The sequence below is a fragment of the Caretta caretta genome, chromosome 10 (genome assembly GCF_965140235.1).
Source record: "Caretta caretta isolate rCarCar2 chromosome 10, rCarCar1.hap1, whole genome shotgun sequence".
In the NCBI taxonomy this organism is placed as follows: domain Eukaryota; kingdom Metazoa; phylum Chordata; order Testudines; family Cheloniidae; genus Caretta; species Caretta caretta.
In genome coordinates this window covers 43431907-43457770 of record NC_134215.1, presented here as the reverse complement: position 1 = coordinate 43457770, position 25864 = coordinate 43431907, and the positions used below count along the sequence as shown (strand labels likewise).

Here is a 25864-nt window from a genome sequence, read left to right as displayed (position 1 = left end):
TCATCCCTTCCTTTCCTGTGCCAAGGCAAGAACAGGGACCAAGGCGGGAATCAATGAACTACCCAACACCACTGCCCGGCCCCAGACGGTGCCTGACGCCACTGCCTGACCCCGGATGGCGCTCTTTTCACCAACCTCATCAAATCACTCTACAAACCCGCTCTGGTATGGCTGAACTGGTGCTGAAACAGACATCCCGGTGGCATCAGCAGGCACTGGCCACACAAAATGTGTCAGCTACCATGGGCTCTTTCCTGCCCCGTGGCTGGCCAGGAAGGCTCTGTGGCTGGCTGCTACCCAGCCCTGTGCAGTGCTCTTGGGGCTGGAGCCCAGACAGCAGCTCTCCTGAGAGCACAGCAGAACAGTCAGCTTGCCTGCTTCAATCAATCCACTGCTCTGGGAATAGCTGGCTCTCTGCTCAGGGGGAGAAGGCACTGGGGAGGAGGGGTACTCAGAGCACCCTTCTCAGAAACTTGGCCAGGCCCACACAGGGCCCCAGCTGCAGTGTAAATGGGCTCCCAGGCCCAGGCCCACTGAGTGATGCTGTGGGGGTTCAATAACAGAGGTGCTGTCAGAAATGTGCTCTTGTCCCCCTGGAACCTCTGGGCTGGAGGAGGAGGGCAGATGGCGGGGGTTACAGGCGAGGACAGGCAGGAGCAGGGCTGCAGTAAGGTTTGAAATACAGAGCTCCCAAACCTGCCGAAGCTCAAGGGGAGCCTGTGTGCCCAGCCCAGCCAGTCTTCAGCACCTCTGCTCAGCCTGCCCACGAGGCAGGGCTGCCAGCTGCTCAGGATCTCCCAGGATGGTCCCAGTTCTGAGGCTGCTGTCCTGGGAAATCTCAGCACATGCTGCCAGCTGGCCAGCGTTCTGCGCTCAGCCTCAGCCCAGACCTGCTGCATTTACATATCTCGGAGCCGGCCGGGCACTCCCTCTGACAGAACCAGCCTGGCTGCCCCACCAGCGCAGGCTGGGTTTGCAAAGGACCTGAGGGTGAAAACCTCTACAGCCCTTCTCCATTCTCTGCTCTGGCTCTGCTGGCTCGGAGCGAGGGGAGCGGAGGGCAGGGCCCCACCTCCAGGGTGCATACTGGTACTCACCTATGGGCAGGAGCTGTAACTGTGCCCTGGTGGGAGGGGAAGCATACTCTGTGCTCACTGGTCCAGGGCCCAGGTCCTGGGCGAGACAGAGGGCATTTGCGTTGAGCCACCCGGACCCCCTTTGGGTACATCCATCCTGCAGGGAGCAGGCAGCCTCTCAATGTGGGTGAACATTCGCACTAGCTCCACTTCAGTCAGCATGGCTAGCCAAAGCCCCCTAGACACGGCAGTGTGGGCTTTGCAGCTCACCCAGCCCCTAGGCTTGAGAGCCTGAGCTTCTATTTTTAGCCTGCCAGCTTGAGTGGAGCTACCCCAAGTCACAGAATCATAGAATATCAGGGTTGGAAGGGACCTCAGGAGGTCATCTAGTCCAACCCCCTGCTCAAAGCAGGACCAATCCCCAATTTTTGCCCCAGATCCCTAAATGCCCCCCTCAAGGATTGAACTCACAACCCTGGGTTTAGCAGGCCAATGCTCAAACCACTGAGCTATCCCTCCCCACCAACTCACTACGTCTACCTGGTAGCAGGCGGGTCACTAATGGGCTGGATGTTCCACGGCAGCATCTCCATGGTAACTGCTGGGCAAGGTTGTGTTTGCAATATTGGTGCATGTTGCCGAGATGCCCGCAGCCCTTTCACAATAGCTAGCTTCAGGCGGTGAGCTGTGCCCTGCAGGGGGCTAGATGGGGCAGTGGGGGCTAGTGCAGTAGGGATAAAGGCAGGCAGCATGAGCCAGTGGGCATGCCAGCAATCTTGGAGTCAGCAGGACGAGGCTCTGTCCTTGACTGGCTGCATGACCTGGGGTGAGTCTCTGCCGTTCCGTGCCTCAGTTTCCCCATATCTACAATGGGATGATGACATTGGTCTCCTTCCAGCTCTAGAGAGGAAAAGCCCCTGCCAGAGCTCGGTAATATTCTCATTGTCCAGCTAACCCCCGTTCCACGGGGTTCCCACTCATCCCTGGCCACACTCTCGCCCGCAGCGAGTGGGAGGTCATCATGCTGTGTCACTGAGGTGTGACTGCACACACAGCCCCCGTGCCCAGGCTGCTCCCACTGGGTGCTGTGTGGGAGCATGTCACCTACGCAGTAACACGTGTGCCCAATTCGCTGTGCGCGCCTCCCTTGGGTTATGGCCCCAGGGGCTGAGCTAGAGCCAGCCAGCCCCAACCCAGAGCCTGGCGGCAGGATGGCCTCTAGCTAACGGGGGTGGCGCTGCCTGCTCCAAGGCAGATTGAGCATATGGGCTTCCCCACATCACACCAGGGAATCAGGATAAACAACCTCAGGGCAACCTGCCCATTCCCAGAGGGTCTGGGCTGTGTAGGCCCCTATTGGGAGGAAGCAGAGAGCACATGTGCTGGGGGCTCACTCTCTGGGCATCTCACACACACGCTCACATACCCCCATCAACACACAACTCTTACCGCACAACCCCCCCACTACATGAACCCCTCACCAACACCCCAACACTGACCCACAAACCCTTACAACACAACTCCCCCACTACACACACCCCTTACCAACACCCTGACACTGACCCACAAACCCTTACTGTACAACCCCCCACTACACACACTCCTCACTGAAACCATACTGAAGCCACACTGGATGCCACACCTGCCATACTGGGGGCCCCACACCAGGCCAGCCCCACACCTCAACCACACTCGGGGGGACCTCTCAGCTGCCGCACATGAGGCCAGCCCAGCCCCCCCACCGGCCCAGCCCCCCGCCAGCCCCATGCCAAGCCAGCCCTGCCATACTGGGGGGACCCCCCAGCCACCCCAAGCCAGGCCCCTCTTGCCTCCAGGCTCTGCTCTGGGGGCCAGACATCTGGACAGCGCAGGGTGGGCAGTGCAGCCCACCTCGGAGCAGCAGAGCAGGGCGGCAGCTGCATGGTGCTGCCATGGCTCCAGGTCCCGCCGCTCCCCATTGCCGTGTGACCGCTGCTCAGGGCCCAAACTGTGTGAAGCAGTGTCCCCAAGCCCAGCTACAGAGACAGCCCGAGCCCATGCTGCAATCGGCCCCCTGGCCTTCCTTGGGCAGCTTTGGCCTGGCTGGCTCCAAGCAGCCCCCAGCCCAAACGGGCTTGCTTCTAGCAGCACATAACTAGCCTGGGCTCGGCCCGCACCCCCAGGGCTCAGGCTAGGCTAGCCCCAAAGACCCGTGCTGCTTGCCTGGGCCCAGCATCACTAGCCATCCCCTCCCTGCATGGCCACTATCCCTGCCCCTTCCCAGCCTCCAGTGACAGCGGGCTCTGGCGCCCTCCCCCATGTCAGGCTGTGAGGCATGATCTGGGCAGGACCCCCCTCCCCAAGCCAGGAAGGGGATCCGGAGCCTGTCACCCCAGCTTGGCTGGATCTCCTCTTTGGACCCCTTGGCTCTTTGGGGCTTCCTCCCCCTGCCCCTGGAGGAGGCAGGGAGCTGGGAGGGGACAGACTGGTGTGTGGATGGAAGAGGCAGTGAGGGGACACCTCTTCTCTGTGCTGGGGAAAGCCCAGGGACCCTTTAGCCAGGACCCAGCTCCTCCTGCTGTTCCGGTTTCAGAGTGCCCCGCCCCTTGAGGAGGTAAGAGGAGAGGGTACTCTGGGGGAAGCCTTTCCCCAGTGCTCCCTCGCACTCCCCCCTTGTTTAATGCCTGCTGGCCTTGCTCTGAACACCTGGGAAATGGGAGTACCAGTGGAGAAGCTGGTACAAGGGCAGCTCCATGAATTACATGCGTGTTGACAGGTGCCTTTTAAATGGATTAAATAAATACAAATAATGACATAATCCTTTTAAGCTCATATGCCAGATCCTCCGCTGGTGTAGACCACGTCACTCCATTGACTTGAATGGCATTGATTTCCAGCAGCAAAGGATCTGGTTTACTTTGCGGATCCTAACCCCCATGCTGCATCATCTCCAGTTAGGCTTGGCAGGATTCGATTTTTATTGGTCAGTGTCAGTAAACATCGATTTCACTGTACACTCCCCCCCATGAAAAACTATTGTCACCGATAACAATCAGAACAGACAGACAGACACAGTAAGAAAAGTGCTGCTTGAGAACTTATTAGCATTTGATTTAAGGATATTTACTTTGCATATTTTGGCATGTGACGTTGACAATATGTGCTTTGACAGTTATAGAGCTTTCACTTTTTGAATCTCAACATCTACTGTCATTAAATAATTATTATCTGACCCTCTCCACTGTCTGTCCCCCAATAACTTCCCATAACTGTACAAATTTTAATCGATAAAAAGCTTTAAAAATAAGCTTAAAACTTATAATTGTGTACAACCGTGAAACTTAAAATCTATAAAAATAGAAAACAAAGCTTTAAAATAAACATTGATGTAATCTGTCAAAATCATTAAAAAAATCAAATTCTGCCTTGCCTAGCTCTCATTAACTGCCTATCGGTTAAGTTTATGATTTGGTTAGCTGGACACCAAACAGACAAAAGGAAGAGGTAAAGATTGAAGTCAGAGACAAAGAACTAGAACAAGCGGAAAAAACTGTGTACCTTAGAGGACTAATGTCAAAGAATGGGAATTGTGAAGATGACATAAAAAGAAGAATTGGACTGGCCGCTATTGCATTTGGAAAACTCTGCAAGATCTGGAAGGCTAACGACATTTAGATAAAAATGAAAATCAGTGTACATAAGACAACTGTCATGCTGGTACTGCTGTATGGGTTGGAACAGTGGCATACGAAGAAAGCCAATGAATGAAAGATATTGACTGACGAAATGAACTAGCTAAAGGATAATACTGAGTTCCAAGACTGCAGGGGGAAAAGATGAAGGGATAAGAAAACGGCTAGGCCAAGAAATGATGCTGTTACAGAAGATTCAAGAAAGATGACTGTGATGGTTTGGACACGTGTCAAGAATGGATTCAGAAAAGATACATGCATGGCAATATATACCAGAGTGCAAGGAACTAGAAGTAGAAGACAACCAAGGATATGTTGCATAGACATGTTAAGAATGACATAGACCTAAAATATTTCAAGATGAACAAATCCATGAAACTGGTATAAGAAAGACAGCAGTGGGAAGACTTCATTTGGCCCCATTACTGCTGCTGATCTGACAGACAGCAATCAAAGGAAGGAAGGGACACCAAACAGACACAAATACTGTCCTAGTCTCTATGCACAGAATTCTAGTTGACTTCAGTGGAAACTCCAAGTACCGTGCAGCTGCAGGATTATTTGTTATTACGTTTCAAGAGCTAACTATGTCCTAGGCACTGTACAAAGAACAAAGTGAAAACCATCCCCATTTCAAAGAGTGTACAATCGTGCATGGAAGGGGCATCATATAATTATTTTAGCAAACATACTCTTTTCTTCTGAGCTAATTCTACTGCTTCATTTGACAAGCTCCAGTGAATGGTTCCTCAGTGGTGCTTTATTAAGCTGTCATTTAGTGCGGGGAATGAAATCTGTTTTAGAGCCATTTATATTGGCACATGGTTTTAATTTGCTATGGAAAACAGCCCTGTGCCCAGTTAACATTAGGAAAGTACATCCTCAGTTATATTTGTACATTGATACCATGGTGATGCGCACATCATAAACACCTAGACAGGTAGGCACACCAGCAGATAGGCTACACTTTGCTATGAGGCAAGAGCAACTCCACCGACTGGAATTAGATAGGGAGAGAGAGATTCATGTGGTAATCATATAGCTATGCCTAGAATTGCTGCATACATATATATTTATATCACAAACAAAATCATGCCAATACATAAAGGTTTCCCAATCCAGTTCTAAACAATTACATACACTGATCTTATATTGCACATGTAGCTGATGCTAAGTTCCGCCTATAGCAATGAAACCATTGTTTCCATAGAAACTAATGTACTTCAAAAGGGAAAATTGGAGGTGCACTAGAGAAGGACAAAAATAAGTGGTATAAATAAAGCAGCCGATGGTGTAGTAGGGTGCACCAAAGGTTTTATCAGCACTCATTTGGGGTGACCTGCCTACCTACCATTGGGGTGTAATACAGTCCCTCCAACCGTGTGGTAATCACAGTTTAAAAGCACCCACCCCAGCTCATATGGGCATATACAGGACATGCACTGGATACGATATGTTACAAATACAGACTAACACGGCTGCTACTCTGAAACCTATACAAACAAATATACATGCTGGTATAGTTACATTGCCACATTCTGGCCTTGCTCCAGTGTGAATCCAGAGTAACTCCAGATTTACACTTGCATATCTGAGAGCAGAATCGGATTCTTCTTTTTTTCTTTATTATGTCATATGAAGTATGGTATGATGCTGTTGGAGGGATGTTTCGTAAGGGGTGTAGTATTTGTTTAGAGAGGTTATGTTGCATGCATATCTATCCATCCATCCATCCATTCCCATCCCCTCCCCTCTATCTATACACATATACACACAGATCATCTTCATATTTACAATCTTGTTGTCATATTCCGACTTTGACCATTGTTAAGTGGAGGCTGGATATAAATGAAGGTTGGGGTTGATTTACTTCTATACACTAGATAAATATCCCAGTAGCTATGAAATACATAAGCATGTTCAGCCAATGAAATCGCTGGACTGACTGACCATTCAGTGTTGCATACACAGGAGGCCTCATGTTGGGGAAATAACCATTCTTAGGAACTGTCATAGTTACTGTTGGACTGTTCCATTTCCTGCTTACAAGGAGTGAGATTTTCCATTCTGAATATCACTGCAGATAGATTATCTAATGGGTGCTATTCAAATAGATTCTCAGTGTATATCAGCACATCGCTGTGTGCATGTGCTATTGTCGGCTAGATTAGGCATTCCATTCCACTCAGTCCCTTCCACCTACAATCTCTAATGAAGTCCAGAGAAATAGGGATAGAGGGTGGGGAGTGTGGATCTAGACAGACAGCCTGCGCTACTGGCTAATGATGGCGTTTTCTCCAAGTGCTGTCTGTCTGGAGAGGGTAACAAGCACAAGCAGTACCAGTTGTCAGAGGAGGTGGGTCGGGGCTGAACTAGCTCAGTTATAAATGTGGCTCTGCATACATGTAAGACTTGTGTATTAGGAAGCATTTATAATGAGGCAGGCAAGCTGTGAAGCTGGTGAAGATAGGTCCTTCAGGTACTATGACTCCTGCAGAAGTCAGAGCATGCAAAGCTGGAGCTGCATGGTTAAGCTCTAAGCAGAGATCATCTCCCACTTAGAGATCATCTCCTACCTACGCAGGCAAGTCTCCTGTTTGATACACATAAATCTAAGGACCAGATTTTTAACTATATTTTGGTGTCAAACTCCCATTGATTCTACCCTATCCTCATGGAGCACTATGTAAGGAGGTTCCTCCATTAAGGTGTGGATCTCATGGACTCCCCTGGCTCTGGTGATACTGCTGCCAAGGATACATTCTCCAGGGATAGACAGCATTAAAGAATATTCTCCCAAAGCTCTTAGGAGCCTCCAGTCAACATGGTAGGGAGCAACTTCAAGCCCCAAGAAGTTGGTGGTTCACAAAGAGGTCTGAATAAGACATTATCATCACCATTACTATTGTTATGGAAGCATTTAGGGTCTGTCTACACCACAATTAAACAATTAAACACCCGTGGCTGGCCCGTGTCAGCTGACACAGGATCATGGGGATCAGGCTGCGGGGCTCTAAAACTGAAATGTAGACGTTAGGGGTCAGGACCCTGCGATGGGGAGCCCAAACACTGACATTTCGCATTCTCCTTCCTCACCATCACATCTATCTGAGATGGTCCCAACTGCAAAACACTCCATTTGCAGTGTCCTTCAGTGACCACTGGTACTGAACACTCCAGTTCCTGCTTACATCACCTGCCAGGATATCGTCCTTGCCTGGAAGATGGGCAACAGCAGGTGAGATCAGATGATGAATGCGCCACTTCCCAAGTCAGATTGATCCATGGCACGGGAGTGTGGGCTGAGCTCCACCTCATTGACTGATGTAATACGTCACAGGGGGGCTGTGTGTCAGAACTTCGTGTGCAGGAGAGAGCCCTGCGGGTGAGTGAACTGCTCTCAGCTATGGGAGGTGTTACTTGTGTAACGCCAACAGACCCCAGTCGTGGGTCGGCGGGATCGAACCTGAGGCCTCTGGAGTTAAATACATGAGTCTTTACTGCAGGAGCTAAAAGCCATGCGGCCCTTAGCTAAGGCTGTAGAGCAGACTCATTAATCTCTCTCTAAGTGGTCTCGGTGCCACTAGATGGGACAGAACACCACACTCAGAAGGTGTGTGGGTTACATACTTCCCCTAGCTGAGGAAGCGCGTCCCGAGCTTCAGAGACTTCCCAGTTGAAATCCTGGATGAGCGCCCCCTTGTAACGCTGACAGACCCTGGTCATCAGTGGGCGGGATCGAACCCGTGACCTAAGGAGCTTAGTGCATGAGCCTCTACCACATGAATTAAAACCATACGGCTCTTAGCTAAAGCTGTGGAGCAGACTCATTAATCTCTAAGTGGTCTTGGTACCACTAGAGGGGACAGAACACCACACCCAGGAGGTGTGTGGGTTACACATGCAGTCTGGTTCCTGTAGGCTCCCATGCACAGGCCCACAGGTGTATATAGATAAGCAGCTGAAATGAGTAACCCATCCTGTCCTTGAAGCTTCTGGCACTGTCACCTTTGATGAAACAGGGGTGGGGGGCAGATGAGGTGCCCTCGCATGCTGTTTCATGAGACTCTCTCACTCAAGGCAATCTCTGGTTTCCTGAGGAATGGTCAGCCGAGTCTGGATGTTGTCCAAACCAACACTCAAACCATTAGTTCAGCCATCTCCGCCTGAGACTGGCAGAGAGAATAACAAATAGGTAAGAGGACGTGACTCCTCATCAGCTCAGGAAGAAGCAGACTGTGCTCAGAGCCTGGCACGACCTCTAGAAGCCTGGGCTGTCGGAGGCATGCAGTTGCTGAGCTGATGGCAGCTCCTACAGAAGTTCTCTCCTCAGCAGCCATGAAAGCTGATCTGCAGACCCAATGCCTGGAATGGAGAGCAGAATGTCCGAAGGGTATTCTTAAGTTAAGTTAAGTTAAGGAAGTCTTAAGTTAAGGAAGTATGGGCTGGATGAATGCACTATAAGGTGGGTAGAAAGCTGGCTAGATTGTCGGGCTCAACGGGTAGTGATCAATGGCTCCATGTCTAGTTGGCAGCCGGTGTCAAGTGGAGTGCCCCAGGGGTTGGTCCTGGGGCCGGTTTTGTTCAATATCTTCATAAATGATCTGGAGGATGGTGTAGATTGCACTCTTAGCAAATTTGCGGATGATACTAAACTGGGAGGAGTGGTAGATACGCTGGAGGGGAGGGATAGATACAGAAGGACCTAGACAAATTGGAGGATTGGGCCAAAAGAAATCTGATGAGGTTCAACAAGGATAAGTGCAGGGTCCTGCACTTAGGACGGAAGAATCCAATGCACCGCTACAGACTAGGGGCCGAATGGCTAGGCAGCAGTTCTGCGGAAAAGGACCTAGGGGTGACAGTGGACGAGAAGCTGGATATGAGTCAGCAGTGTGCCCTTGTTGCCAAGAAGGCCAATGGCATTTTGGGATGTATAAGTAGGGGCATAGTGAGCAGATCGAGGGACGTGATCGTTCCCCTCTATTCGACATTGGTGAGGCCTAATCTGGAGTACTGTGTCCAGTTTTGGGCTCCACACTACAAGAAGGATGTGGATAAATTGGAGAGAGTCCAGCGAAGGGCAACAAAAATGATTAGGGGTCTAGAACACATGACTTATGAGGAGAGGCTGAGGGAGCTGGGATTGTTTAGTCTGCAGAAGAGAAGAATGAGGGGGGATTTGATAGCTGCTTTCAACTACCTGAAAGGGGGTTCCAAAGAGGATGGCTCTAGACGGTTCTCAATGGTAGCAGATGACAGAACGAGGAGTAATGGTCTCAAGTTGCAGTGGGGGAGGTTTAGATTGGATATTAGGAAAAACTTTTTCACTATGAGGGTGGTGAAACACTGGAATGCGTTACCTAGGGAGGTGGTAGAATCTCCTTCCTTAGAGGTTTTTAAGGTCAGGCTTGACAAAGCCCTGGCTGGGATGATTTAACTGGGAATTGGTCCTGCTTCGAGCAGGGGGTTGGACTAGATGACCTTCTGGGGTCCCTTCCAACCCTGATATTCTATGATTCTATGATTCTATGGTATGATGCATCCCTGAGGCAATTCACCGGCCAGCTGTCCGAACAGAGTGTGGACCTATTGCAGCTATACTCAGGGCCTTGATGAAGACTCATGGTGTGGTGCACATGCCAAAGATGAGCACTTCATGCAGGTGTCGATCCTTGCAGCTGCAAAATGAGATGCTTCCTGTGTGCCAGTCTGACGGGCATGGGGAAGCAGGTACCCCTGAATCCAGGAGCTCCAAAACAGTATGTAACCATCACAAATGCAGATGGTCTCCTGTTGAACTCCTCAAATCCAGAAGAGTACAATGGCCTCCTGATATCTGTAACGGCTGATATTGATCCCATTGGGATCCCTCTTCCATTGATCCCATTGGGAGCAGGGAGGTAACTTCTGCTCAAAGAACCTTCTCATGAGAAAGATCCTTGAATGGGGATGGAGAAATGGGTAGGGCTTGGCATGGGGTGGAGCTGGACAGAAAATTACAAACACCCATTAGTGCCATATATTACAGTTCACGCTGGCACAAAAATGGACAGTGACTCCTCCAAAGGAAAAGGGGAAAGGAACACATCCAAAGTGAGGCTCTTGGTGCTCGCTGGGTGTACCCTCAACTCTGCTGATGTCTCTGGGGCCGAAGAAGCTGCCTCCTGCCTCTGATGCATCCCAAAGTCTGACTACTTCTGAGGTCAAGCTGAGGATCATTGCTACCTCAGGACCAGGATAGAATGTTCTCCTTGCAGAAAGGCTGATGTGACCCTAGAAGCGCAGACAGCAGGAGAAACCTTCCCACCGCCCTATGATATCATCTGTGCTGGTTCTACACAGCTGCAGCCCCTCAAGAGCTAGGTTCTCAGCCGGTTTGCATAGATCCTGCAGCAGAGGACACCTGCAAACTCAGCCAGGCCTCATCATGAGCTAAAGCTGTCTCTCCTCCAGGAGAGTTTGATCCCCTGCCTCCTGCTGTGGTTTCCGTACTAAGCTGCCCAAAGCTCTGAAGCACTGTTCTTCAATACGTATGCTGAACCTGAGTAATCTCTATCTGGCAGGAGTGAACCCCTTGATCTTCCCACTGGGCATCTGCAGCCATGCTAGATGGTTCACACAGATTCAGGTGATATTGGCCCTCTTGCATCAGGTGACCTTCAAGTCCTCAGGAAGGAATTGCCTGCCTCCACTCCTGCCTCATGTACAGCAGTGCACAGATGTCCGTATATGCTACAGATAGTTCCACCATCGTCTGAAAGATCAGGTACCAACTACTCCCAGAGGCAGCCAACCAATCTGGATGGACCAGGGGGTTGGTCTGATATGGCAGAAGGCAGGATTCTGGGCAAGACAGACCAGCGAGCTTCACTTTTACATCAGGAAGCAGCTACCAGCTCAGGGGGGCCAATGATCTTCTCTCATAGTCAGCTGCTCCCATATGACAACACTTGCATTCCTTTGACTAAATCATTCAACCAATGGCGAACATCCCCAAGTCTCCTGGGTTACTCTTGATGAAACTCAGCCAAACAGATTCTGTGCCCAGCAGTGGCTCTGATTCCTGTTACTTACAAGACCTGCCCCCTGCCCCCAAGAAGGAACCAGTTCAGCATGATCAGCCCTCTACAGTACAAACGGCATGATTCCAAGGGGCTGCTGGGCCTGGGCAATATCACAATCACTGTTAAAGTAATGTGCAGCAACTCAAAATAGTAGAAATCACTAAGTCTCTTTTAATGGCATGTTCTGATCGCAGCAGCCACCTTTGCAGAAGACTTGGCGATCAAGTAAATGATCCTCACCTTTGCCTGGAATACATAACTCCGGTTGTGGTCAATTATCTCCTGGCGGGTCCTAGTACATCAAGGATTCTGGCTTAAAGAGCTGTGTCAGGGTTAGAAATGCTACTGACTCAGTTGGCCTTGTTCTAAGGAGTCCATGTTCTGTTCTTGCTTCCTGTTAATCAGACGGGGTTTGATCAAACACACAGACCCACAAGATTTCTGGATCCCTGGTCCGAAGTCTTCCCCAGGCCAAGAGAATGGCAGAGCTGCTGTCCCAGGTGCTGAAGTGGAGCCAATGGTATAAACAAAACTGACTACAGCTTTTATCGGTATTAGGTGTCACATGGGCTTAATCATAGAAACGGCTGATGTGATGAGGTTCAGTTTTAAACATCAGTATTTAATATCTGTCTATCTATCCATCCCCATACACACCCCTCTGCCTATCTACCTATCATCACCATGTATATCGCTCCATAGCTATCTAGTCATCCCCATACACATCCCTGTACCTATCTACCATCCTATGCATATCCCTCCATATTCATCTATCTATCCACCCCCATACACATTCCTCTATCTACCTACTTATCATCACCATGCATATCCCTCCATATAATCTACCTACCTACCTACCTCCATGTAGTACTCACTGTAGCATATGATCACTGGACAAACATCCTGTACCCCTATAGCACAGAATCTAAGTACTCAGGGTGGAACGAGTCTTGTGAACTCATATGGGGTGATCTAGAGCCAGATTCTAGTTTACAACAGGTTCTTTATGTCTCAGTCAGACTCCCCAACCAGCTCTGTAGCCATTTTCCCTCTTGCTTCAATCATTGCTGGTCACTCTGGTGTCAGCAACCTGAGGATTTCAAAGAGCTTTGCAACCTCTATCTCATTAAGCCGCACAGCCCCTTTAGAAATAAGAGTTGTTATGAGATTAGTTTTACAAATAGGGAAATTGAGGCACAGTTGGATAAGTGACTTGACCGAGCTCACCCAGTAGTAGCTTAGCTGAGCACAGAAGCCAAGACAACACTTCTCTCCTCTTTATTAAGTCATCTTTCATGGGGGCTTCTCCTGGGATTCATGACTGGGTCATAGACAGTGTTTGGCTAAAGGCAAAATGGCCTCAGTCCTATCCCCAGCTTCCCTCTGCCCACTCCTGACTCTGGATGTGTTTTACTTCCTGGGTTCAGTGCTACTTGGACATTACTGCCACCAGCACGTCGCATCAGCAGACCCACGCTCTCTGTCCTGTGATGCTCTAATACTCACCCTGGTGGGAGGATAGTTGAAGTGCTAGACTGGGACTCAGGAGAGCTGGAATCAGTGCTCAGCTCTGCCCCAGACTCTCTGTATACATTACTTCATTGCTCTGTGCCTCAGTTTCCCACCTGAATAATGGGGAGAAGAAGATTTCTTTCTCTGTTTCTATGTAGACTGTAAGGCCTTGAGCCTCAATTGTATTTAGATTCTGACCCTAAATCCCTGTGAGGCTCCGGCTGTAAGCTCTTCGGGACAGGACCAGTCTCTCCCTATGTGCCTGTACAGCACCTCACACCCTGGGGCCCATCCTCTGGGACTGATCCACCCATATTGTAGCAGAGTTCTAATCACGTTAGAACTTGAAGCTAAGGAGCTGCACTTCCCTGCTCTGCAAAATGGAATCACGACACTTTTTGTTCCCTGCTTCATTTGGGGAAAAAGAAGAAAAAATGCAGCATCAAATATTCATGTCAGTGAAGTCAGGCCTTTGTTGGAGGTTCAAAAGTTGCTGAGGAGCCAAAGCGCAATTGGCGTCAACCTTGCAATGATGCCAGGGGGTCCCCGCAGCTCTTTAAGCAGCATAAAGGCTCCTGTTTACCCAGCGCAGCGCGGGGGTGACACTGATGCTCGTATTAAGCAAATAGCCCACTCTGCTTTTGTCAAATTATATAACACGCGTAAGGCAGCAGAGCAGAGAAAGTGGCTTTGTTTAAAGCATGAATTATGCTGCCACACTAAGTAGGCTCCATTATACTTATTAAGACCTGAAGTGAAGCGCCTTGCACTCCAAGGGGCCCTGCCCAGAGGCCCGAGTCAGAGATGCTAGAACAACGGCCAGGTGCTTGGAGAACGCAGCTGTTTGCTAAGCCTGGATTTGGAGGAGCTTGTGCAAGGACGCCCCGATTGCTCTATTCCAAACTGCTCTAATCCTCCTCACGCTGCCTTGTGACCGCAGTTTGCTTTTTGGGCAGCAGTTCGCTCCGGCCTGGCTTTGTTCATTGACTCAGCTCAGGCTAACAGGTGCCCAGTTGGCATGGAGGCGCAGTGAGTGGATGCCCTGGCTCCCATCTGTGCTGAGGAGTGCCCGCAGCCATGCCCAGGCTCACCAGTGTGATGGGCTCCCCCAATCCCTGATACCACCGGACCGTCCCACTGCTCAGCACACCTGCTGTGGGGCAAGCCAGAGGGGCATCGTCAGAGCTGTGCGAATGGCTAACATTGCAATGTCAGAGGCAACAATCCAGCAGGACAGAAGGGCAGAGCTTCCAGGTAGAGCGGTGCATGGGCGCAGGGCTGAAATAGCAGAGGGGGCTACAGGTCAGGACTAAAAGGCACCGGCAGAGTTGTGGGTGAGGTGGGCCGCAGGATTGGCATAGCAGAGGTGGGGGCTGTGGGTCCGTACTGAGGGGCATTCACAGAGCTGTGTAGGGAGGGTAGCCCAGGACTGAGATAGCCTGGCAGGGCTGGGGCCTGTATTGAGAGGCACTGACAGAACAGTGTGTGTGAGCTCAGGACTATGATGGGGTGGGGGCGGCTGGAGGGGGCTGCCATTCAGGACTGAGGAGCCTGTTGGGGTCCCAGGACCACAACAGCATTACATATTTCGGCTCCTGACTTGACTTCCTTGATCAGAGCTGTGTGGGAGGGTGGCTGGGGAGAGCCAGGCATGGACGCTGAGTCAGTAGCATTGCTCTGGCAGAGCTGTGGGAGGAGGAAGTTGCCAGACTGGGCAAGTGGTGGGCGCTGCGGGTGTGGGGCAAGGGAACCGTCAGAGTGCTGGTCCAGAGTCAGAAGCGATGGGCGATGCTTCGGGTGTTTTGGCACAGACGCTTGCCCAGTGCCTGGCCCCAACAAGGTCCGCTCTGGGCAGTGCTATTGAGCCCTAACTTACCCCAGCCAGAGGTCCTCGGCCCTCTGGGTTTGTCCCTGCACCAACAAACATTCAACTGGAGGTGAACGTGCCTGGAGCATGCCAGCCAGATTCTCAGCTCGGTTAGGTGTGCAGATTCCAATTCCCACTGAGGGCCTGATTCTGAGCTCAGCTTTACACAGGCATAAAGCTGTCTTAAACAGCATCACTGCTGGTTTACCCCAAGGGGGATCAGAAGCCAGCCCATGATGGCCACCACTGCGCTCACAGATCAGCTGACTGTACATCTAGGCAGCTAATTAGGCCCATGTCCATGCAATTACGTGACCTGCTCGTACAATTGCAGCCAGTGCATTTGCAGGGCTTGGCGGTCTGAAACCCAAGCACTGACATTTCAACAGGAGCAGAGATGGCCTGGAGCTGCCTTCTGGAAGCTACTGCCTGGAGTGCCAGCGTCAAACCAACAGCAGCGCTGGTACCAATTGGAGTCAGTTATCCCCAGGATTTCATTAGACTTCTCCAGCGGCCCCTCGTGTTAATGGTTTATTGTCTGTGAAGTATTCACAAGAGCAGGTCCATGCTGGGTGCCCTCGCTGCTTCATCTAGCTACGGAACAAATTCCAGCCCATCCTTCCTCCCTGAATTAATTAATCGTAAATTGCATGATGCGTGGCTCCTTTACCCAGTAGTTAATGATGGACTGGAGAACTACAGGGCCTGCGGAAGAGCTCAGGCAATTAGCACTCCGTGTGTTCAGCCGGGCTGGGAAGGAGCCACGCAAAGGAGAGCAGGGCTGTTCAGAGCATTCCCAGGGAGGGGTTTTCATGCATGCCAAAGTCGGTGGGGATGGTATTTGAAACAGCCACGTTACTACAAGGTAAGGCATGGTCGGGGCATGGCATGGTGTGCCCGGCCCAGCAGGAACCCACAGCCACACTGCACCTGCAGACGTCCAGCTGGGACCCCAGCAGGAGCGATGGCCCAGGCCTGGGGAGGGCAGGGGGCAGGTGCAGTGTCAGGGAGGGGGCTGCACAAGTCGAGACGCTCTCTGGTGTGCTCTGCATGGCTCACGGCCTCCTCAGCTTCTCCTCTGAAAGGGCTTGTCGTGCCAGCTCCAGCCACAAAACAAGGGCGCAGGAAAAGAAAGCCATTGCTGAGACACAACAGTCTCCCTTGCCAATCACGAGGCTGGGTTTGTCCCTGGCATGGTGCCCAGGAAGCTTTTGGGAGTGACGCCCGCCCGGAAGCTGAGCCCATCAATCAACTTGGCAATTAGAACAACCCCCTCCTTCTCTCCAGCGCCTGCCACGGGACCATCACAGACAGATTTGCAAGCTGTAATGAGTGGAGTCTGCTGTTCAGCCTGTAGCAGGGTGGTTACCCGCTCCTGCCCTATGTGGCTTAAAAGCCAGCCCTGGGAGAGAGCCAGGGCTGAGGGCAAGAAAAGCTAGGCTGATTGGGGAAATGGCCGCAGCTGGGCCACGCCCAATCAGGTCGCAGCTGGGCCTATAAAGGAGCTGCTCGGCTGAAGCTTAGCCAGAGTCTCTGTGTTCAGAGAGGGAAGGGCCTGGCTGCAGGGACCCGAGGGAGTTCCTAGCTTGGAGCAGGGCTGGGGGGGAAAAAGCCAGGGGAGCTCTAGCCTGGAAACCCCCAGGCTGCGAGGTCTAGTTTAGGGCCTATTAGGTACTGAGGTTGCAAGGGGGCAGCCCATGGGTAGACAGAGGCAACAGGTCCAAGCCCCCTTGCCTGTGATGAGTGGCTGATACACTGCAGTCTGCCCTGGGGAGCAGGGCTAAGTGATGACTGGCAGTAGCCAAGACTGAGGCGAGGTGGGGGTAGTGGGTGGGGGTTCCCTGGGGAGGGGAGACCCTCAGGGATTGTTGGGGTTTACTGCCAAGGGGCAGCACCCCAGTGAGAGGAGGCACTGAGTCCTGGGAGGGATGGGGGCCGGGGTAAGGCAGATCACCATATGGCAGAGAGCGCTCTAGAGGCTGATGGGCTAATTCCCAAGGACAACCAGCAGGAGGTGCTGCTGGGTGAGTCTGGCTCTATTACACAGCCCCATGGGAAAGACAGGGAAACTGAGGCACGTGAAAGGGGAAGTGGCTTGCCTGAGGTCACACAGGAAGGCCGTAGCAGAGAATCTACACCTCTGGAATCCCAGCCCCTTGGTTTAACCACAGGGCACTGCTCCAGCTCCACCAGGAGTTACGAGCTGGACTCAGAGACTCCTGGGGGAGGTTCTCTGGCCTGGGTTGGGCAGCGGGTCAGACCAGATTGTCAGACGGGTCCCTTCTGGCCTGGAAACCTTCTGCTCATTGAGCCCACTCTGGCTCCCAGCCGGGCATAGCTTCATTCAGAGGCTGGAAGTGATTGGCGTGGCAGGCTGGTGGGGCTGGGCATTCTGGTGGCTTTGCACAGCTCCTAGGCGCGGCACTCACATCAGAACCTTCTTTTTGGTGGTGTGACTGGGAAAGAAAATGGCAGATGAAATTCAATGTTGATAAATGCAAAGTAATGCACATTGGAAAACACAGTTCCCTGTGGAACTCATTGCCAGGGGATGTTGTGAAGGCCAAAAGCAGAACAGGGTTCAAAAAGAACTAGATAAGTTCCTTGAGGATAAATCCATCAATGGCTATAAGCCAGGATGGGCAGGGAACACAACCCCATGCTCTGGATGTCCCTGAACCTCTGACTGCCAGAAGCTGGGACTGGACAACAAGGGATGGATCACTTATTGCCCTGTTTCGTTCATTCCCTTTGGGGCATCTGGCATTGGCCACTGTCGGAAGACAGGATACTGGGCCTGATGGACCATTGCTCTAACCCAGTGTGGCTGTTCTTTTGCTTTGCTGTTAACTCTGCCATGACCCCAAATCCAATCACCTTAGCCATGGGTGGCCAGAACCTCGCAAACAGCAGGATCCAGCACGGAGTATTTCATTCTGTCAAGGCTCTAGCTCGCACCCCATCACATCTGAGGGCTGGCGTCTCCTCAGTACGGGCTGGGTGGGGGCAGGGAACTCCTTGGGCTCAGGCTCAGGCTGGGTCACTTACTCTGCCCTGAACAAGCTGTGAAGTTAGCACTGGTGAGAGACGACAGCCCGGGAATCTGAACCAGGACTGGGACAATGCAGCCTCCTCAACCCTCTGCCAATGGGCATCAGCAGCCAATGCCCATTCAATCCTCTGCTAAGCCAGCCAGCAAAGGGGCATCTAGTGCCGAGGTGGGGGTTGAAATGAGGATGTCTTCCCATCAGGGGAATCTGTGTGTTTCCCCTGCTGTGTAATTGCAGATATCTGCTACTCATGCTCATAAACATTTTTGGAATAAAACGAAATCTTGTGGCAGTGGATTCTGCAGGTGAATTCATGCTGTGGGTGAAACAGCATTTTTGTGTTGTCAGTTAAATTTGCTCCCTTTCAGTTTCCTGCTCTGGGATTAGGGCTAAAGAAGGAGCTCCCGACTGACCTCTCAAACCTGCTCTCTAGCTTCTCTGCCTCCTGTGTCTCCTCTTCAAGGTGCAGAGCCCCACTTCTTTCAATCTCTTTCAAAACAGAAGTATTTTCATTGCTCCTCGCTGGAGCTTTCCTGGTTCTGCTCTGGCCTTTTCGGGCCAGGACAGTCAGAACTGCTCACACTATGCAGGGGGGAAGCACTGCTGCTTTAGCTATATATCTGCTGTAATTCCAAGATGAAGCCTCTGCTTGCTGTGTGCTTCTAAAGAGCTGCCAATCACATATGTAAATGAGAAAGGGAGGGGCCACTGAGGATTGGTATCACACAGGAGTTAAATCGTGCCCGACCACCCACCCCGTGGCACTGCTGTGCAAGGGCTGATGGGAAAGAACCAGGCAAAGCCCCTCTCTGTCTGGGCCCGCCTCCAAGAGGTGCTGTGTGCCAATGTGCCAGCCTGCAGTCACATCCCCCAGGGGGTGCAGCCCACCGGGAGAGGGGGTGTCCATCCCATCCGCCTCCCCGATATAACACAGGCTGCCAGCAACTGTGAGCTCTTGCCTCAAAACAAGCAGGGACGGACTCAGCTCCTGGTGTGAGAAACAGTAAAGTGCACCCCCAGGCACATGGCCCTGCTCCACTGTGAAGATCCATACTGCTCTGCACCAATTCCCCAGCACCCACCCCTGTCCTGCCACCTGCCTTCATCATCATCATCAGGTCCCAGCTTCACCCTTCTTCCAAAAACATGCCCTACACAAAAATGATTCCCTTTCCAGAAGCCATCTCGGGCCTGGGCCCACCCGGGCATTGCCTCTGCACCTGCTCCATTGTCTGTCAGGGTGTTACAATGCCAATGGTAGCTTTGCAGGAGGAAAAAAACTAATAAATAAAATACTCATTCCAAAATATTGGCCATTTCTCTTTGGAGCCAATCTATGAAGCCCTCCAAATGTCCACTTAACGCCAGTCCCTTTCAAAGGCAGAACTGCCAGCAAATTTGTGCCTGGCAGACAAAAAAAGATAGATAGATGCCTAGATCTTCAGGCCAGACTAGGGGACCTTTGTGATCAGCAAGTCCAACTTGCTGCACAGCCCACGCCAGAGAATTCGCCTAGCGACCTCTGCACTGAGCCCAATAGCATGTAGTTGTGATGGCGTGTATCTTTCAGAGACCCATTCTGTCTTGGGGTAAAGATCCCAACACATGGATGGTCCATCACAGTTCTGGGGCAGATGGTTAATTCTCTTCCTGGGGCAGATGTTTGGATGGTTAATTTCCTTCCCTGTTTCTTTACCCCTCATTTCCAGACTGAATGTATCTGGCTGCAGCTTCCAGCCATAGGATTCTCTTATGCTTTAACCTTTGAGAAAATCATATTAAATGTGGAGGGTTTGCAAGTGCCAGCTTTCTCCAGCTTTTCCATTAATAAACTCTCCTGCCCCGTTGTTGATACGAGTGAAAGGGTGAGGCTCCAGGATGGACGTGTCCTTATTAGAGCTGTGATTTCCACAGAACAGCTTGATCCAATTCCTTTTCTTTCTCTTTTTGAATAGGATGTTGTCAATTGTGCTCTCTCCCTTTCTCCTCTTTTCCTGTAATATCCTGTTTTCATGCACTGAAAAAATAATAAGGATAGAAGGGGGGGAGGGTTGTCCTGCTATAGAGCAAAGGCATCAGGAGACGCATTGGCCGTGCTGTCATTCCAGCCAGCCTGCTAACAAATCTGTTTGGAGAGCTGATTTCGTCCCACTGAGCAGAGCAGGCCCATCAGAGTTGGGGATAATTATGCAGGAACGCTGCTACACGGCCCGTGTGTGGTGAGATCACCAGTGCCACACATGGACTGTGACCAGCCAGTCAGGCCACCTTCAGGATCAATCTAGAGCTTGAGCTGGTGGTGCAGGATCTGCAAGGAGGCCCCGCCCTTTGGGATTTGCCTTGATGATGATGATCATACAGTGCTTCATCCCTCTGTCCAGAGCCTGACTAAAGGCGGCAGCCCAGCTGCTCCCCTGTGCCAGGCTGGGCTCTGAGAAGGGGTGGGACATGGCGGCAGTGGTGATGCTCAGTCTGGGGTTGCAGGCTAGCATTGTGCTCCCTGTCACATGACTGGGGCCATCTCCGACCTGCATGGGGTTGGCACTCTGGCACACAAAGGATGGCGGGGGGGTGGGGGTGGGGGAGGATCAGAACAATAAACCCATTTGCAGTTGGGAGATGAGCCCTCTTGTGCTGGCATTCCCTCTGTAGCCACAGAACGGGCGCAGCAGGTGCCTGCTTCCCCTCTCCATGCTGTCCTGTCAATGTGTCTTGCTCAGGGCCTGGAGCAAGTACCTACGAAGGGCCAGTCAGTCCCTGGTTGCTCATTCGTCCCCCTCTGCTGCCCTGGCTGCCTGTGAGTGCCCAATGCCAGGGGACACTGGGCACCTGCCTCATTTCATGGAGGCTGCTTGCCTGTCACCAGAGAGAGGCAGCTTCTGACCACTGCCCACCTTGGCTCCCTGTCCCATTCCCAAGCCTTAACCCCCACACCAGTCACTCTGCTAGCTGAGAAAATGGGGATCAGCCTCCATTCTTATGCATGGCAGCAGCCCCAGTTCCTAGCTTCTGGCTGCCAGCAACAGAGGGTCAGGCCATCCCACTCAGACAGGCACCGAGCTACGAGTGAGACCAAACTCAGCGAGCTGCCACCCCATGGCCCGAGCACTCAGCAGTGCCTTGTCTATTCAGACTGGGGTCAGGTGCTGTCTCTCACTACATGTTTGTACAGCACCCAGCACAGTGGGGCTCTGATTTCAAGACGGGCTGCAGGTGCTACTGTAATGCACATACCTGTAATCACCTCCCTACCTCGAAGTGACATACCAGGATGGGGCCACTGGAAGGGCGGGAAACTACTAATAAATGGAGAAAGGACAGTGAACAGCAATGGACTAACTAGGAGCTTGTCTACATGGGGATGCTGACCAGAATAGCTACTGCAGAATCATAGGCAGGGCCAAGTAACCCTAGATTGCTCCTGACAGGTGTTGTCCAACCTGTTCCTAAACACCTCCAGTAATGGAGATGTCACAACTTCCGTTGGAAGCCTGTTCCAGAGCTTAACTCCCCTGAGAGTTGGACAATTTTCCCTAATATCGAATCTAACTCTCCTCTGTAGCAGATTAAGCTCATGACTTCTTGTCCTACCTCCAATGGACAGGGAGAACAACTGATCGCTGTCCTCTGTATAACAGCCCTGAACAGGTCCCCCATCAGATCTTCTATTGTCTAGACTAAACACACCCAGTTTTTTAGCCTTTCCCCACAGATTTTCTAAACTTTTTATAATTTTTGTTGCTCTTCTCTGGATTCTCTTCAATTTATCCACATCTTTCCTCACGTTTGTCCCCAGACAACACACAGCTCTGTCCAACTGAGGCCTCACCAGTGCTGAACAGAGCAGAATAGCCACCTCCCCCATCTTACATACGCCGCTCCTGTTAACACACCCCAGAATGAAATTCGCTTCTTTCACAGCTGTGTCATATCGCTGACTCATATTCAATTGGTGATCCACTAGAACCCCCAGCCCCTTTTCAGAAGTGCTACCCTCTAGCCAGTCATTCCCCACTTTGTAGTTGCACCTCTGATTTTTCCTTCCTAAGTGAAATATTTTGCACTTGTCTTTACTGAATTTCATCTTGTTGATTTCAGACCAATTCTCCAGTTTTTCCAGGTCATTTAGCATTCTAATCCTATCCTCTTAAGTGCTTGCAACCCCTCCCAGCTTGATGTCATTCACACATTTTATAAGCATACCTTCACTCCATTATCCCGGTTATTAATGAAAATATTGAATGGGAACACCCCTATTCCAGCATAACTATTGCACTCTGAATTCCCACCCTACTTTACACTGGAACAATTTCCCCGTGTACACAAGGCCAAAGCAGCAGTGTTACTTGTCTCTCTCCGCTGCAAGGGGATATTGTTGTCACCGCCTATAAAGAGGAAGGAGGGTCCCAGCTTTCATGGATCTGGGGTCTGCAGTGTTGGCCTCCTACTCCCCACTGCTAGTAAGCAGCTGGGCCTGCCCCCATTGATGCCAGCAGTGACCAGGGGAGCCATTCACACCTGGGCCCCTCTTCTTCCTTGTACATGGGCCAGGGCATTCACTAGCAGATGGGAGTCAGACATGGTCAGGGATTGGGCGACCCATCTCTGACCTCAGGAAGGTTAGTGTCCTGGGGACACAGCCGTCCATTCCTGACCAGGCTTTGGGAACACCCAGAGACGAGAGCCCACAGCAGGGTCACACTGCGGCAGGACTGCGGGAGAAGTGTCAGAGTTGCATGGATGGCCATGCAGGCCAGACATTGCCAGTGACTCTCACAGCCCGTCCCCTATATGTGTGATTGTCCACCCAATGAGATGAGCCATAAACAATCAAAATCCACATGGGGGAGCAATTCCTGTGCTCTGATTTCAACCCTATGGGGAACAGGCAGCAGAGCTCCTGCTGGGCTATCCCCACATGCAGGGCCCTGCTAGCTGTCCTCCCACCTTCTCCAGCTGCAGGGCGCTCCGGTGGGAGGCAGGTTGTGTTCCTGCACTGGATGGCGATGTCCTGCTGGCAGCAGTTACTTAGTTCTTCCCCCCAGCTGGAGGCTAATATTAGTGTTTTCAGTCACTCTCCCCCTTGCTCTTATCATTCAATCAGCATCTATCACTGTCACCCCGCCTCCCCCGCCCCCACGTGATCTTCAAACTCAACTTCTGAGCATCAGCTACACCCAGAAACACCTCGGTTTATGCTCCGCCCCTGGTGCCAGACACAGTCCCGCTGTCCATGGTCCTGATACTCAATTCTCCCAACTCCCAGGCTCTGTCCTGGCCCCATGGGTGTGTCTACACTGCAGCTGGGAGCGAGCAGAATTCACATTAATCATGGCCCTTGAGCTCACACTCAGGGGGTTGGGGGGCAGGGAGCTGGAGAGCCTGAGCTGCTGTCCCAGCCAAGGACATCCACACTACTGCTTTTACCACACCAGCTTGAGCCCAGCTGCAATTCAGAAGTCCCCCGTGGGGTCTGCCCAAAGCGTGTACATTGTTTTATTAACTGCTGCAATCATGGGCTGTGAGTCGCCATGCGAAGATGTGTGCCTGGCTGTATCTCTGTGCACATGCGATTGTGCATGTAGACACACACATGCATTATGAGCCCACTCAGCATGGCTTGAGCTAGGGACCTTTGGCACCGAAGCACCAGGCTAAAGGAGTGACCCTAATCACAGGCAGCAGTAGCAGGCTGTAATCCTCCATGTAGACTAATCACAAGAGGGTTGCATGACACAAACTTTGCATGTGACTGCCTTGTAAGGGCCAGTACTGGCCCTTATCAACCAAGGCAAGACAATGCGGTGCCTCTCCAGTCCCTGTGTAGCTGCTCAGTGTGTGGGAGCAACCCCGCCCACCAGAGATCACAACTCAGTGGGTATTAGGGAGGCCTCATTAGTCAGTAGGCATTTCAGAGTTTCATTAATGGGAACAGAGCGCTGGAAACCACACTTACGCTCCACTTCATTTAGGAGCAACCCACATAGCAGGAGCCTGTCTCCTGACTCAGTGCAGCCCAATATACGATTGATGTGCTCCTTGCTGACAACACTACACCATTGTCCTCAGGAACGCGCCGCTAACAGGGTGATGGTGGGCTGGCCCGTCCCCCATGCCCCTCAGCGCAGCAGCACCCCTGGGGTGCTCTAACAAAGCTGGAATCTGGATCCAAATCCCTAGCAAAAAATTCCTGAAGTTGGAGTGGTTTCAAACCCAACATGCCTCTCTCCTGCTCCATCCCACTGGGACATGGCTAGCTCCTCTGGGGACTGGGGGGAATAATAATCATAGAAACCACTTTCCACTCCTACAGTGTCTCAAATCCCATCACACACATTTACTAATTAAGGCTCATCCCCCCCCCTCCCACAATTACTCATCCTCTCACCTCTCACTGAAATGCAGCCCATTCTGGCTTGGAGTGCATGCAGCAACTGTTTAGCAGAGCACAGCGACATTTAGGAGAGGAAGTAAAGAATCCTCAAATCCAATTAAAACTTCAGGAAAGCAACATGTTACTACTGGAGCTGGAATTTGGGCAGGCATTCAGCAGCGTTAGCCGCAACCCTGCTCATAGGAATGGGGTCAGGACCTCACACACACTCACTCTTGAGAGACTAAAAACTGAAGGAAACGCATCACCTCCTGGAACAGCAGCACCATTTACTGGAGTAACTAGGTCTGGACCTGTACAGCTGCTGAGAACTGGCTAGAACGCAATACAATATGGTCTGGCTGTATGCACCAGGACTGTGCGAGGCTCAGGGGGATTTCTGGGTGTAACTGGAGGCTGGCTGTACCCCCTTCCAGGGTGGGCATCAGCCACTGGAGCTGCGTGTGAATGTTGTTCTGGGACCTGCCTTCCGGTCCAGTGTTTTTAACAGACCCAGGGGGCCCAACCACCACTGAAGAATGTGCACGCAGCCACAGGTTGGTTGGACAGTTGACCATCCAGGGCCATGTCCATGTTTAGAAGACCACTTTTGGAGGTGCAGACTTTCCCAGTGGCAGCACGAGATATGATGATGCTGTCCCACCTTGCTGGTCACCAGCCTCCATGGCCTGTGGGAGGAGTGATAGATACGCTGCAGGGTAGGGATAGGATACAGAGGGACCTAGACAAATTGGATAATTGGACGAAAAGAAATCTGATGAGGTTCAACAAGGACAAGTGCAGAGTCCTGCACTTAGGACAGAAGAATCCAATGCACTGCTACAGACTAGGGACCGAATGGCTCGGCAGCAGTTCTGCAGAAAAGGACCTAGGGGTGACAGTGGACCAGAAGTTGGATAGGAGTCAACAGTGTGCCCTTGTTGCCAAGAAGGCCAATGGCATTTTGGGATGTATAAGTAGGGGCATTGCCAGCAGATGGAGGGACGTGATCATTCCCCTCTATTCGACATTGGTGAGGCCTCATCTGGAGTACTGTGTCCAGTTTTGGGCCCCACACTACAAGAAGGATGTGGAAAAATTGGAAAGAGTCCAGCGGAGGGCAACAAAAATGATTAGGGGACTGGAACACATGACTTATGAGGAGAGGCTGAGGGAACTGGGGATGTTTAGTCTTCAGAAGAGAAGAATGAGGGGGGATTTGATAGCTGCTTTCAACTACCTGAAAGG

The 25864-nt window shown here is 51.5% G+C and overlaps 1 protein-coding gene across 12 annotated transcripts in view; it reads right to left on the bottom strand.

Annotated features, from left to right (window-relative positions):
• Positions 1–25864, bottom strand: part of CELF6 (CUGBP Elav-like family member 6) — a 242235-nt gene that overhangs the window by 158718 nt on the left and 57653 nt on the right. The gene's annotated exons all lie outside the window — the stretch shown is intronic.